The sequence below is a fragment of the Girardinichthys multiradiatus genome, chromosome 20 (genome assembly GCF_021462225.1).
Source record: "Girardinichthys multiradiatus isolate DD_20200921_A chromosome 20, DD_fGirMul_XY1, whole genome shotgun sequence".
Lineage (NCBI taxonomy): Eukaryota > Metazoa > Chordata > Actinopteri > Cyprinodontiformes > Goodeidae > Girardinichthys > Girardinichthys multiradiatus.
In genome coordinates, this window is record NC_061812.1 from 51,585,833 (window position 1) to 51,600,942 (window position 15,110).

The 15,110-nt window shown below is 40.0% G+C and overlaps 1 long non-coding RNA gene across 2 annotated transcripts in view; it reads left to right on the forward strand.

Moving 5' to 3' along the window:
• Positions 1 to 8,877: 8,877 nt before the first annotated feature.
• LOC124857271 overlaps positions 8,878 to 15,110 on the forward strand; it is a 41,136-nt gene continuing 34,903 nt past the window's right edge. For both annotated transcript variants that reach the window (XR_007035556.1, XR_007035555.1), the window contains exons 1-2: positions 8,878 to 9,172; positions 9,322 to 9,458. This is a non-coding gene — a long non-coding RNA (uncharacterized LOC124857271). The remainder of the gene's footprint in view (positions 9,173 to 9,321; positions 9,459 to 15,110) is intronic.

A 15,110-nucleotide genomic window follows, 5' to 3' on the forward strand; every position in this document is an offset into this window, starting at 1 on the left:
AAATGTTGATATTATTTTTCTAAACTTGATAACTAAGTTAAACACCATTAAGCCCCATTTCTCAAAGATTTGGTTCTTTTTTTTTTTTTGTTTCCTTAAATATTATTTTACTATTTCCTTAATAATATTTCTTTAAATATTATTTTAACAAATAAAGGCAGCTAATTAAACACCGTTGAGAATTGGTCATCCAGAAGGTTGGTTTTATTCAGCAAATCATTCTTTAAAATATACTTTTATTAAAATAATGTTTTATCTGATCTTGCATTGTTTGAAGGTATACCAATAATAGCTTAAGTTAGTTCCAAGACTAACTTAACTTCATTTCCAGATTCTTCAAGATAATCCTTGGTTCTTAAACATAAATATTGCATGGTAATGTTGCATCACTCTTTTGGTCATGGTTTTCAACCATCTTTAATCAACTTGTTTATATTGTACATAGCCCATTAGTCTTTCTTATTCTTTAATTCTGCTTGGTAGTTAGTTGGATTGTTTTAGCATAGTAAAGAGTTTGTTGATTGAAATATGTTTGACTTTGAGTTGACTTAGTTTTGTTAATAAATTCTTGTATTTTAAGAAATTGTGTGAATTCATTCCGTGTGTGTGCAGAATTTTGCTGTTCAATAATGCCAGAGCTTGGCTCATCACTTTCAATTTTGTTCTAACACCACCACCTTATTGGGCTGGTATTCACAGGACAACCCTTAACAGAAGGAAATATTATTTAATAAAATATTAAAATATTAATATTAAATAATACATTCAAAGCTGTGAGCTTCTATCTCTAAATGTCTGTGCCAATAGCTTGGTGTTCCTCAAGCCTAAAATAGAAGATTGTGGAACACCATAGTTTCAACAAAAATGTGCCAATGAACAATATCCTATATTCACAGACTTTTCTTTTTTTAAGATGTGAGTTGAAGCATTTCAGAGCAATAAGCTGCTCTAAGGTCCAGTGTTACCAATACTTGAGGTTTTTTCTGATCTATATTGCATCTAAAGGAATTTATAATCACTTACTATGGTATGATTAGATCTAAAACTAGACTGGTATTTTTCTGGTACATTGATAGAGTTTAAATAACAGTTTAATTCATTGAGAACAAGCTTCTTTTAAACTTTTAAAGACAGGTTAAAAATTATTAAAAATGGAGGCATCAAAGTTACATCTTTTCAGATGAGGCTTAATATTGACAGTCTTAAAAGCAGCAGAGAAAATGCCAATCTGAAGAGAATAGTTTATAATATCAAGAACATCATTTTAAAAAACGTTAAATAAATGTTCAAAAAAGGATGTGGGTATTGGGTCTAAATGGTATATTTGGTCTTCAAACTCAGAGCCAGCTCTGCTTCGCATTTCAGCATCAATCAGGCCAAAACATGCAAGTGTTTTCTCACTAACCAACAATGGGTCTAAGGTAATAATATGTTTTAGTCAAATTAACGATAAATTAGACCTAATATTTTCTGTCTTATAGCTTTTACTTTTCCTTACATTAAGATCACCTGACATACTGGGGATGAAGGGTCAATGCACAGTGTTTTTATGTCCCTAAGGAACAACGATTTGCAGCTGACTTAGTTTGAAAATTGGCTGGATTATCCTGTCATTGGAGCCACATCAAGCATTTGGCATGCTGAAGTGGGTGAATGTTCATCAAAGCTGATAGTTGGCAGGCATAGCCTAAAACTAATGCTATTGTTGGGTCAGTGCAGCAACATTTGATCAGTACATGCTTAAACTCTGTAGCAGTGGCGTACATGTACATGTACCCCTTCAAGTTTCTTGACAGGTCAAAAAAAAAAAAATTCCTAGTAGCTTGGCTTAGTTCTAGATCAAAGTTTATGCCACAGAACAAGATGTATGGAAAAACAATGCCAGAGCATTATTTACATGATGCAATGTAAGTTCATGAACCCTTTAAATGCCAAATATGCAATATTGTGACAGTGTATTAGGGGGTTGAATCAAAATGACGAATTGATGAGATCTACTAATTTGCACTTTGAGATCTCTAAAACTGATTGTATTGCATTCTACTTGTATTATATTGAACTGCACGTACCTTTGACTGGAATCTAAATTGGGCAGTGTTAAGTCTTAACAGGATTATATTGGAACAAAGTAGAAAGAATGGAATATTTTTGATTTAATAGGATAGCATATGGGTAGTGGTGCTGTTAGCTTTTTTGTAATGAATAATTCTTGCTGAGAAAGGACGCAACAGTTAAACTGACCAGAATCTTAGAAGTCTTAATAACAATTGAATTATTTATATGGCAGCAATTCACAACACATCACCTTTACAAAGTCAATTCAATCAAATAGTACAGATTCCAAGTCAAGTACCTACATTCCAAGTGATCCTAGTTCTCAAACAATGCGGTCAAATTCAGCTTGTTATTCAAATTGATTAAAATGTGTTTTATCTAAGAAAACCCAACAGATTGCATCAAGATATTTACTTGTAGCATTCACTCCTCATTGATGAGCATGTAGCAACAGTGGACTGATGCTTGCATTGTAACATTGACTTTCCAGCAATCCCTCATACCAAGCATGCATGTAGTGACAGTGGAAGGGAAGACTCCCCTTTAACAGGAAGAAACCTCCACCAGAACCAGGCTCAGTGTGAGCAGCCAGCTGCCATTACTGTCTGGGGGTTTGAGGGAACATAGCAGAGACACAAAAAGAGCACATAAGCACTGATCCAGGAGTACTTTCTATGTGAAGGAAAAGTAAACTGTAGGCAGTAAGAGCTTCTCATCTAGGAGAGAAAAACAGCTAAGCAGTTTTCAAGGCTAAAGATTGAAGAGACAGCACATACAGTGAGTCAAAGTGTCATGTTTCAGTTAAATGGAGAACGGGAAGCAAGAAGTAAATGGAAGGAACCAGTAAAGGGCAATGACAGCCAACAAGCTTAAATACAGGGAAAAAGTTAAGGCACAGAGACACAAGTGAGAGAGATTAAGGTAAATGGCAGTCACAGGTGGACAGAATGAGCTGAATTCCCAAGGTGGTAGTATAGAGAGAAGGGTGGGCAGATGATGGAAGAAACGGCTACTAAACACACATATGCAGAAACAAAATAAAGGAAAATACAAATATAAACCTAGAGGAGGTTAAATTCGAATACACATGGAATAAACTAAGAAATGAAGCATAAAGTACATATATGTACAGTACAGACCAAAAGTTTGGACACACCTTCTCATTCAAAGAGTTTTCTTTATTTTAATGACTATGAATACTGTAGCTTCACACTGAAGGAATCAAAACTATGAATTAACACATGTGGAATTATATCCTGAACAAAAAAGTGTGAAACAACTGAAAATATATCTTATATTCTAGGTTCTTCAAAGTAGCCACCTTTTGCTTTGATTACTGCTCCACACACTCTTGGCATTCTGTTGATGAGCTTCAAGAGGTAGTCATCTGAAATGGTTTTACAAAAGTCTTGAAGGAGTTCTCAGAGATGCTTAGCACTTGTTGGCCCTTTTGCCTTCACTCTGCGGTCCAGCTCACCCCAAAGCATCTCGATTGGGTTCAGGTTCGGTGACTGTGGAGGCCAGGTCATTTGGCGCAGCAACCCATCACTCTCCTTCTTGGTCAAATAGCCCTTACACAGCCTGGAGGTGTGTTTAGGGTCATTGTCCCGTTGAAAAATAAATGATGATCCAACTAAACACAAACCGGATGGAATAGCATGCCGCTGCAAGATGCTGTGGTAGCCATGCTGGTTCAGTATGCTTTCAATTTTGAATAAATCCCCAACAGTGTCACCAGCAAAGCACACCATCACACCTCCTCCTCCATGCTTCATGGTGGGAACCAGGCATGTAGAGTCCATCCGTTCACCTCTTCTGCGCCACACAAAGACACGGTGGTTGGAACCTAAGATCTTAAACTTGTACTCATCAGACCAAAGCACAGATTTCCACTGGTCTAATGTCCATTCCTTGTGTTCTTTAGCCCAAACAAGTCTCTTCTGCTTGTTGCCTGTGCTCAGCTTGTTGCCTGTGCTAGCAGCTATTTTACTATGAAGGCCTGATTCACACAGTCTCCTCTTAACAGTTGTTCTAGAGATGTGTCTGCTGCTAGAACTCTGTGTGGCATTGACCTGTTCTCTAATCTGAGCTGCTGTTAACCTGCAATTTCTGAGGCTGGTGACTCGGATGAACTTATCGTCCGCAGCAGAGGTGACTCTTGGTCTTCTTTTCCTTGGGCGGTCCTCCTGAGAGGCAATTTCTTTGTAGCGCTTGATGGTTTTTGCAACTTCACTTGGAGACATTTTCAAAGTTTTCCTAATTATTTGGACTGACTGACCTTCATTTCTTAAAGTAATGATGGCCACTTGTTTTTCTTTACTTAGCTGCTTTTTTCTTGCCATAATACAAATTCTAACAGTCTATTCATTAGGACTATCAGCTGTGTACTGTATCCACCTCCTACACAACACAACTGATGGTCACAACCACATTTATAAGGTTTAAAATCCCACTTATTAAACCTGACAGGGCACACCTGTGAAGTGAAAACCATTTCAGGTGACTACCTCTTGAAGCTCATCAACAGAATGCCAAGAGTGTGCGGAGCAGTAATCAAAGCAAAAGGTGGCTACTTTGAAGAACCTAGAATATAAGACATATTTTCAGTTGTTTCACACTTTTTTGTTCAGTACATAATTCCACATGTGTTAATTCATAGTTTTGATGCCTTCAATGTGAAGCTACAATATTCATAGTCATGAAAATAAAGACAACTCTTTGAATGAGAAGGTGTGTCCATACCTTTGGTCTGTACGGTATATACATATTTTTTTCATATATTTATTTATATATATGAAAACACCTAACTGAAGATAAACACTAATCATAGGAGATAATGCACGTTACACATGCTATTTCAAATATGTTACAGCCTCAAACATCAGCACTTAATGCAACAAATCTGTTTGACAATGTATAAATAGGCAATCCAGCATGACATTTTGAAGACAGCCCAAGTTACAAAGGTAACCATCCCTATTCCCAAGTCTGTTAGACACACAGACATAACTTTGTCATTCAATGGCTTTGCCTTATTTCTAATACTACATTGTGAATACATACTTAAGACAACACAGCTGTAAAGCAAAAGTAAATTTGGGTTTATGTTGCAAACAAAAAAAGTGAAATAACTCAAAACATCTTTAGATTCTTCAAAATAGCCCCTTTGTGCTTTGATTACTGATTTGCACACTCTTGAGATTCACAAGATAGTCACCTGAAATTGTTTACTTACAATTTTGAAGGTGTTCCTAGAGGAAGGAATAATAAAAATTCCAAACTATTGAATGAGGTGTGTCCATACTTTTGACTTGTAATGTACATATACACACATTCACATGCAAATGTGTGCACATGTAGACACATCTTTATGTACACATGCACAAATTAGTGGATGATCTGTTCAGTTTCTAGCCCAAAAGGTTTTGTTCCCTGTGGTTGTTGGCTGTATTTGTTAAAGGTTTAGTAGCCTTATGTCAGAATGCAGCCTCAAAGGGGAGAAGGTGTCCTGTGTCCTATTTGATGTGCTCCCAAGCCTGGATAAATGCAGAGGGTTGTGTCAGGAAAGGCATTTGGCATTGAATGTTTTACACATCTACCAATTAAATCAAGAACATCGAGACCCGGGTTGACAACGACCACCATTGATGCTGGTGACCAACAGGGTTATTGTTTATCAGCAAAGAAGAAAAGGAGACAGACGTGTTCAGAGACAGAATGAGAAAAGGAAAGGCAAGAGCTTAGGACTGAGAATAGGGACTTTGAATGTTTGGTCTATGACAGGAAAACATAAAGAGTTGGCTGACATGATTCAGAGGAGGAAGGTGTACATACTGTGTGTTCAGGAGACCAAGTGGAAAGGCAGCAAGGCTAAAAGCTTATTAAGTGATGCAGAATATCCCCAGAGGTGATTGGTGCAGATCTTAATGAACATGTTGGAGTAGGGAAAAGAGGTGATGAAAATGTGATTGACAGGTTTGGTATTCAGAACGGGAATGCAGAGGGGCAAATTGTTGTAGATGTTGCAAAGAGGAGGGAAATAGTTGAAGTGAACCCTATGTTCCTATGAAGTGAACCTTATATTCCCTAAGTTCCTGCCTCTTCTGGAAGAAGACTTACAAGACTGGAGGTAGGAGCACACAGGTGTATTACATCTTATCTAGAAGTAATCTGTAATCTGAAGGAATTTAGTGACTGCAAGGTAGTGGTTGGTGATAGTGTTGGCGGACAGCACAAGATGCTGGTGTTTAGAATGATTCATTTTGTTCGGAAGATGAAAAGGACAAAGGGAGAGCAGAGGACACATTGGTGGACCCTGTAAAGGGAAGAAAGTTGTGTGGCTTTGTGTGGTATGGGAGTACTTGGTATGTCTTCTGGAAGGAAGGTGGATAAGGAGACTCGGTGGTGGAATGAGGAAGTATTTCTTATTTCTAAACAAACAAAAACTGAATGTATTTTATTTGGCTGCAACACCACTAGTCAAGTTAAGTCAAGTTTATTTGTATAGCGCTTTTCAGCAACAAGGGACTCAAAGCGCTGTACATGAGGAAAAACATTACAATTATAAAGAAAATCAAACACAAAAAATCGAATCAAATGACATTAATAATCCTTGAGGGTTTACTGGTAAGAGCTGGATCTAATCCAATCTTTCTAATAGAGGTAACTAACTCATTAAGTCCTCTGTGGTAAGGAATTCATCCTGTGCTAGAAGAAAAATGACAATGAAAATATTAATCCTTGAGGTCGCTGGTATGAGGGAGCTGTGGTCCCATCATTCAAATAGTAACAGTCGTGGGCACTCACTGGAGTCTAAGTAGAGAAGGTGGGTCACTGGTATAAAACAGTTTTAGTCCAAACTTTTTAAATATTAGTAATGTTTGGCTTTCACTGGTATGAAATATTTGTAATAAAATCCTTCTAAGAAATCTAAAAATCTGTGGTCATTGGTGAAAAAACAGCTTTAGTCCAAATTTTCAAATCCTAATAATATTTGGCTTTTGCTGGTAATCCTCCTGAGAAATCTGAAAATCTATGAAAAGAAATGAAATCACACATTTAGGTAAAGTAAGATAGGAGGGGAAGAAAAAATTTCAGACTCTTCTTAGCAGAATACAGTCTGAAGTAGTACAAAAAAACTCAGCAGGGGTAAGCAACACACATAAGTAAAGATTTAGCAAGGGTACGGTGAAATCTTGAGGGTGCGAATATATATAAGTCTGAGTGTGTTTGCAAGAATTAGACTGTCAACACTGATAGAAGCGCCATTGTCCTTGAGAAGAGAGGTGGAAGTTTTAGCAACCGGCCGCATAGTCCTATCAGCACACAGCTGGTAGGGAAGTGCTGGGGAAGGGCGTCGTGTTTATATAACATCCAGGAGATATTTTGTCGATAGCCAGTTAGCAGAAGTTGCCAAGGCCACGTTGGGGCGCCGGATTTAGAAAAACAATAAATGTTGTGGTTCAAGCAGTTGTGAATTTCCAACTGTCTTAAGAGTTTTACTGGTATGTCTCAATTGTGAATCCAAATAGCCAAATTTCTGGTACTTTCCACAGATCTCGAGCATACAACTTCTCCAAGATTATATCCTTTAACCGTCCAACCGCTGCCAGGCTGCGATTCTGTTCAAGAATTGTGTCCAGCTTGCGATTCTGCTCTCTTAACATTTCAGTCTAAGTGTTGATCGCTCTACAGACTCCATCCAACATCACAGGCAACTTTGGAACGCTTTGAACAGTCGCCCACGTTTTGTGAATCACTCGATAAGCCAGGTAACCATCAACTCCAAAAAGCAGAAATCCTGTTATCAAAAGTCCAAATATGTACACATTTTCTACGTCCTCGACCGACATTGTAGTCAGGCACACAATCTTCCACTGCTGCCAAGAATTCATTGTGTATCCAGAGAATAACGTCCCGTCTGGACAAGAGCGGTCTCCTTTACCCTGTCTTTACCCTGAAAAAATTTGATCAATTATGGTGAGAGTCCAGCTGACCAAATCCATAATTTACAAGTTTGGAGGATATGCAAAGCGAGGCTCGGAGAAAAATACAGACAAAAAGCAGAAGCAGGGTTCAGCAGGGAGGGAAGGAGGGAGAGAAAACGTGTGTGTCTTCCACGAGAGCAAGAGTAAAAGAAAAAAAAAAGAAATCTGCAACTAACAAAACTACAGATATCAGTGCTTTGACTTTTAATCTAAAAACAGTGTCAAACAATTATGGGAAATATTTGACAAGAATTTTACAAAAATCATGTTGACTCTGTGGTCAGAACAAACTTTGGCTATTAGCTTCTCCTTTTGGCCAAAGTTAGGCCTTTCAAAAATTGTCAAAACCTTGAGAAGGCCATTCATGCTTTTGTTAGTTACAGATTATAGCAATGCTGTCTATGTTGGTTTCTCCCAGTCAAACCTATATCACTTTCAGCATGTCCAGAATGCAGCCAACCCTTTATGACCGGCGGGAGCGATAATGCCCTAATTTGCACATCTATTTTTAAATGCCTGTAGAATTGCAACCAAATAGGATAGAGCAATAATTTATTTTGCAAATAAAACCAGAGAGTTAATCTTAAATATTCTACTCACAATGTGTCCCAGAGCATAGTATTTATTTTCCAGAAACATTTGCAGAATTCCACTAAAAAGCACAAAAAACAAACATTATAATCCCCACCGCTGTGTGCTACCTATGTCGAAATATGCGTGATGACATTGGAGAATGAACTGTCACATGGTTTTCCTGCATGCCAATGCCCACAACAACCGGAAATTATGTCATTTCCTGGGTCTTTTGGGGAGATTTTTCTGCGGTAGACTTCCCTCACACTTCCACTTTCATCACGTCTCGTCTGTTTGTTCTTTTACAAACAGACACACACACACACACACACACACACACACACCAAACACTCAACACACACATCAACAGCTGCACACACATTTATAGAGCCACAAAAAGCAGGACACGCCAAACGATATTTTTACCTCACTCAAAGCTTTGCGACTTATTACAGCGCCAGATGAAGGCAGGATTCTGTCCACTCATCTGGTCTGAATTCAGCCAATAGTGGAGATGATGTTGATTTTATTGACGGGATAGAATCTACTCATGATATGTATGTATATTTTTGTGAAATTACTTCTTCTTGAGTTAAAGAAAACTAAGGAAAATATGCAATGGAAAGAATAAACCGTGTTACGCATCATTAATATATTATGCGTGTAATGGACACATCTAAGACACAGGAACGTTTTCTGTGTGCAGTGTTGATGATGAGGAGGAGGAAGAACAGACTTCCTGCTCCCCTGAGCAGTGCTCTGGAGAGAGGCAGAGGGAGAGGAAGAGGAAGGAGTCAGCCTTTAGGAAACAGGAGCTGCAGCAGTCGTTCCACTGGCAGGCAGGTAATCATGGACAGAAACTCTCACAAGACCTATCACAGCTCCACTGGTAAAGTTTAAAGCTAATATTTGCTTGTGCTGCGGCAACAGGAGTAATGCAGCGATGCCTCCCCTGGTGAGCCAGACACTTGATGCCGCACGTTGACAATAGGTGGTACCGTAAGCAAGCCTCGACATTACCTTTTGACAGGCTCTGTTAAAAATTTGGCTGAAATCCGATCTTCCTGATGGAAGCTGCACTGTAGCACTAGAGAAGTAATATATTTTTGTAAACCAGTTACCTTAAAACATTTAGGTAATGTGGGATGATAAATTGAATGTATTTGACTTAAACTTTTAAATGGACCGGAATAACTATTTTAAGTACAACACAGTCAATTAAAAGTTGAGTCAACTTAAAATCCTTTGTAATGTAATATGTAATGTAATAATTCTTTGGATATTTATTATATTAATACAATTCCAAAAGAGTCCCTTACCATACACAACACCTTGGAGTATTGCTGAGTGCCATTCTTTATTGTTGTAATAATCTGTGTGGTATTCTTGAGGTGTAATGATTGGTATGTGAGAACCGTCTATTACATTATATTAGACAAAAAATTAAAAAAAATGGGAGAAATTCCTTGAAAAAGCATCCAAAGTCCAAAGACAAAACGTTGAGAGACATCCAAAAAGTGAAAGACAGCCAAAAAGTGAGTCAGTAAAAATATAAAATACTTTGAAAGATCACGAGAATGGCTTATTATTGGACACAAAATGTAAATGTTGCCCCCCCTGACCTATGGTTGTCAGGGACAGCCATGACCATAAGCCATGTCTTCACTGATTAAGTGAATAAAGTAGCAGAAGATGATCTTTTCAGCTCAACCACAGTCGGTTGGGGAGGCATTGGGCTCTGGTGAGGGGGTCTTGGCCGGGCGGTGTGCAGTGTTGAGTGAGATGTGGCTTCGCTTTGATGGAGGGGCTGGCCAGCTTGCTTGGTGCGGTGGGGTGTGCCGTGCGGGAAGGTGGGTGGCCGGCATCCTGGGGCTCCTCCGGGTTTGGATGTGGGGTGCCCAGTCCTTGACGTGCTGTGGTGGCCTTCCTCCAATGCTTCCTTCTGTGGCTCTTGCTCCTGGCCGGGCGCAGGGCTGTGGTTGGCGGTCAGGTGGGCGGGGCGGTGGAGCATGTCTTGTGCCAGCACTGGGGTGGCTGATGAGATGTGCTTGGCCTGGAGCGGTTGGCCTTCCCAGCCTGTTTACCTGGCTGGTGCATGTTTCCCTCTCACAGCCTGATGGGCTGGGGCTGCTGACGGTGGCCGAATGGTTGGGTGGGCTTGGCTGTGTGCTGCTCTGCTGGCTGTTGTGTCTGGGGGTGTATCAGGGTGGCGGGCTAGGGGGGTGACATGGGAGACTGCAGCGTGTGGGGTGAGGGCATTGTGTCCCCTTCTTGGATGTGGGGTCACCAGCATCTGGATTGGCTGAGTGGCGATGGTAGAGCTGAGATGGATAATGTTTCTACCTGGGCTATAGTTTCAGTGGCAGTGATGTGGTGTGTCTGTGTGGTTGCGGGGGCGGGTGCGGGGTGGGGGATGCCAGCCTCGAGTGCTTGCCGCAAGTTGGGGACCTCTAGCTGGGTGAGTTTGTCCTGTCTTGGTGTGGGGTCGGGGGCTCTGTTGTGAGCTCGGTGCTTGATGGTGTCTGCCCTGTTGCGCCTATGGGCGGGGGCTGGGACAGCATTGCGCAGGGCCCTTGCGTTGCTGTCGCGGCGTGCTGTGTGGTGGGGGTAGGACGCGGAGGGGTTGCTTGGAGCGGGGCTGTGTGTGGAGCTTGTGCTGTGTGGGTGTTGCTTCGTCTGCCTTTCGGGGATGAAACTCTCCTGTGGGAGTGTGCCCATGTGCTGTGGGGGGTTGATTCATGGCGTTTGGATTCGGGGGCATGTGTTCAATATCTGTGTCCTGGTTGGGGGTGGCCCACGCTTACACATTTTAACCCTTATATTAACCCTGGTATTTTAAAGGTATGTGTTTGTTTCTGGTGCTATGCTAGCAGCTTATTTGTTAGCTCAACTGCTAACCGGTAAGAACACCTGCTTGCTACTAAAGAGTATTTAACAGGAAGGTTGTTAGTTTCCAAGCTAGTGAATAATAGTCCCTGAACATCATTTACTAGATTTGATAACTAAGTAAACACCATTAAGCCCATCACTCCAGAAAGATTTGGCTCGTTTCCAAAATATTCCCTTAATAATATTTCTTCAAATATTATTTGAATAAATGAAGGCAGCTAATTAGACACCGTTGAGAATTAGTCATCCAGAAGGTTGGTTTTATCCAGCAGATCATTCTTTAAAATATTATTTCATTAAAATAATATTTTATCTGATCTTGCATTGTGAATGGTTGTCTAAATATTGCTGATTATTTCCTAAGTTGGTTCCAAGACTAACTTAACTTGATTTCCAGATTCTTAAAGATAATCCTTGGTTCTCAAACAAACATTGTATGGTAATGTTGCATCTCTCTTTTGGTCATAATATCCAATCATCTTTAATCAACTTTTTTATATTGTACATAGCCCATTAATCTTTCCTATTCTTTAATTCTGCTTGGTAGTTTAGTTGAATTGTTTTAGCATAGTAAAGAGTTTGTTGATTGAAATATGTTTGACTTTGAGTTGACTTATTTTTATTAATAAATTCTTGTATTTTAAGAAATTGTGTGAATTCATTCCATGTATGTGCAGAGTTTATGCTGTTCAATAATGTCAGAGCTCGTCTCACACCTTTCTGTTTTGTCCTAATACCATCGCCTTACTGGGCTGGTATTCACAGGACAACCCTTAACAGACCGAAATATTATTTGATAAAATGCTAATATTAAATATTAAATAATATACACAGATTAATAATCGCAACATTGGCGTCCCGCTGGGTGGACATTATCAGGAACAGCTTGCACTGTACATAAATGCGAATTAATAAACCACAACTGCACATTATTGATGTACCAAGTGATTAGCTTAAAACCAGCTGTCACTGGTCACAATAGGACTAAAAACATCAGAGTTCTAACATCAGATGTCACTGATTATATTTAAGAGAACATTATAACTTGTGACACTCCAGGAGTTAACAAATTTAGACTTTTGTCAAAATTAATAACTCCAGTATCTCTGTTCTAGTAACAATCAACTCTGCTACATAGGCAAAATTTTAGATGTTCTGACTCAGTCTGGTTTCTTCTGTGTAAGCAATAACTTGAGACTTCTCCCTTTGTCCTTTTAACTTCAGTTAACCTCACTGTCCAGACAGTTTCTGCACATCTGTATCCAGAGGCTGTGTTTTGTGTAAGACCACAATTTGAAACTGAATTACCTTTGCAGTCAATTTTAGTATCTAACCTAATTTTGATGCATGTACCCATTCAGGGACTTTATAGTTTGTTTTATGGTTTGAAAGAACAGGATTTTTGCCAGATTAAATCCCAAATTTAATCTAATCACCCTGCCTGCCATAAAAGGGGGGTGAATCAAAAGTCAATGCAATTATTACACTCAGGAGGTGTAGCAATTTTCTTTTTCCTTTGCATTTTAAACAAAATCCCTTAAAGGTTAAGAGTAGTGTCTAATCACTAGTTTCTCCCAAGAAAGGTGAAAAATTAACTCTAAAATCACAAATATCCTTAGAGAAAGGAGTAGCATTGTAACACTTAGAGCATAGTGTTGTCATTAGTCACAGGTTGAATGATCAACTGGTGCACCCATTTTACAATCAAATGTTTCCAATATATGTATAGTCAGATATACATATATAGCTGGACATACATTTGTTAGATGTTGTTGCTTTTAGCAATATTCTGATAACTTTGTTGCTGTTTTGTAGTGTCTGCCAGAATAATGGAATTAAACTCCATTATGAATTCAGCAGACGTGGAGATGCAGAAGGTGGTTGTTGCTGATCTCATCTGTTTGTCTCCAGATGAGCGGGATGCTTTAAATCAGGTTGACCTTGCTGCATGTGATGAGAAGGTTCAGGAGTTGGTAAACTTCATTAAGTGTCTGACTAAAGATGCTGTGATTTCAGATGTTCTTTGTCAGCTTACCTTGTTGTATCAGCAGAAATCACAACTGGAAGCTAAAAGATATTTTCAGTTACAGACTGCCCACCAGATGGCTCTTGAAAGGGAGAATGACGCAAAGCTGGAGCTGTCAAAAGCTGAGGGGAGGATGTCGAAGGCTGAAGCAAAGTTAGTGGACCTGAAGGCAGATGAGCTCAAGAAAGCTTCATCCCAAAAGTGGGAACAGACCCCCACCTCTCAAGTACTTGATTTGCATTTTCACTCACAGCAGCCACAGCAGGGGGCAGACTCAGACAGCAGGCATCCAGCACCTACAGAGTCTCCCCTTGTGTTCAACTTACTTCCACAGACCATAACAGAAGTGTTGGAAGTCAAATGGTTTCCAGTGATGTCCTGCCAATTCCCATTACAGTGAACAACCACCAAGATGATCAAGTGCCGGACTCAGCCTGCACAAGTGGTCCCAGTGGGTGGAAGTAGCAGCCTTCCGACCTGATCTGCAACCCTTTCCCTTCTGACTCTGTGTCAACCCCTAGGGGCCAGGAGAGACAAACATGGTTCTCAGGTGACTCAATCTAACCTGACCCACCACCACTTGCACGAGTCCATTCATTAGAAAGCTCTCATTTAAAGCATGAGAAGACTTGTCTCCTTCCCCAGAGGTTAGGTCAGGATCTTCCACCATTTCATGAACTTAACCAGCGTGACTTCTCAGATGGACGTGGTCCACCTTGAAAGCATGGTGTCCGTTTTAAGCAGCTTGAATCCCCTTGCTAAAGACATAGAAGTTTTTGATCCAGGTAGCCAGGAGTCAAATATTGATGCTTACCTGCTTGAGGTTGAACATTGTCTTCTTGACTTGCGTTTTCCTTCTCATCGTGAAAAGCTGAGGCTTATTTGGAAAACAACAGCTAAGAGTGTTCATGTGTTCATAAAAACTCTTCCTCCAGAAATTAGTGACAGTTATCCAGCTCTCTGCCAGGCTCTTAGAGAGGAGTACTATGTTTACAGAGATGAAGCCGCTGCCACTATTAATGCTTTGACAGTTTTGCAAAAACAGGATGAATCTCCCAGAGAATATTTCCACCGTTTAAAGACGGCTTATTTTCAGGGATGTTATGCTCCAGGTCTTGAAGAAGACCACACTTTTAAGTCCTTGTTTCTTCACAACCTCCACATTAGCGTGCAGTATGAAGTGACCATGCATTGCATAACAGAGAATCTCTCCGTGCAGGAGACTCATAGATATGCTCAGCTTGTGTGGGAAACACATGTCCGTTCAGACAGAGCAGGAAAAGGCAAAGTTAGGGTGTTAAACATTCAAACTGAGAACAGGCCTAAGAAGAAGCGTACAGTCAGTTCCCAAGTGATGCAACAGAACCAGGGGGTGGTAACTGACAAAAGACAAACAGCCAGTTAAAAGACAAACACCTTTTCACAGTGCAACATCGAACTGTAAGATTGGTGGTAAAGAGTGAAGCCACTCCAAAGATGTCATCACAAAGGAGGAGTTTGAGATGATCTGCAGGTGTGTTATAACTGAGGTAACAGCGTTCCTAAAAGACATGGCAAGCCATTGCAGTCCAGAATCAACC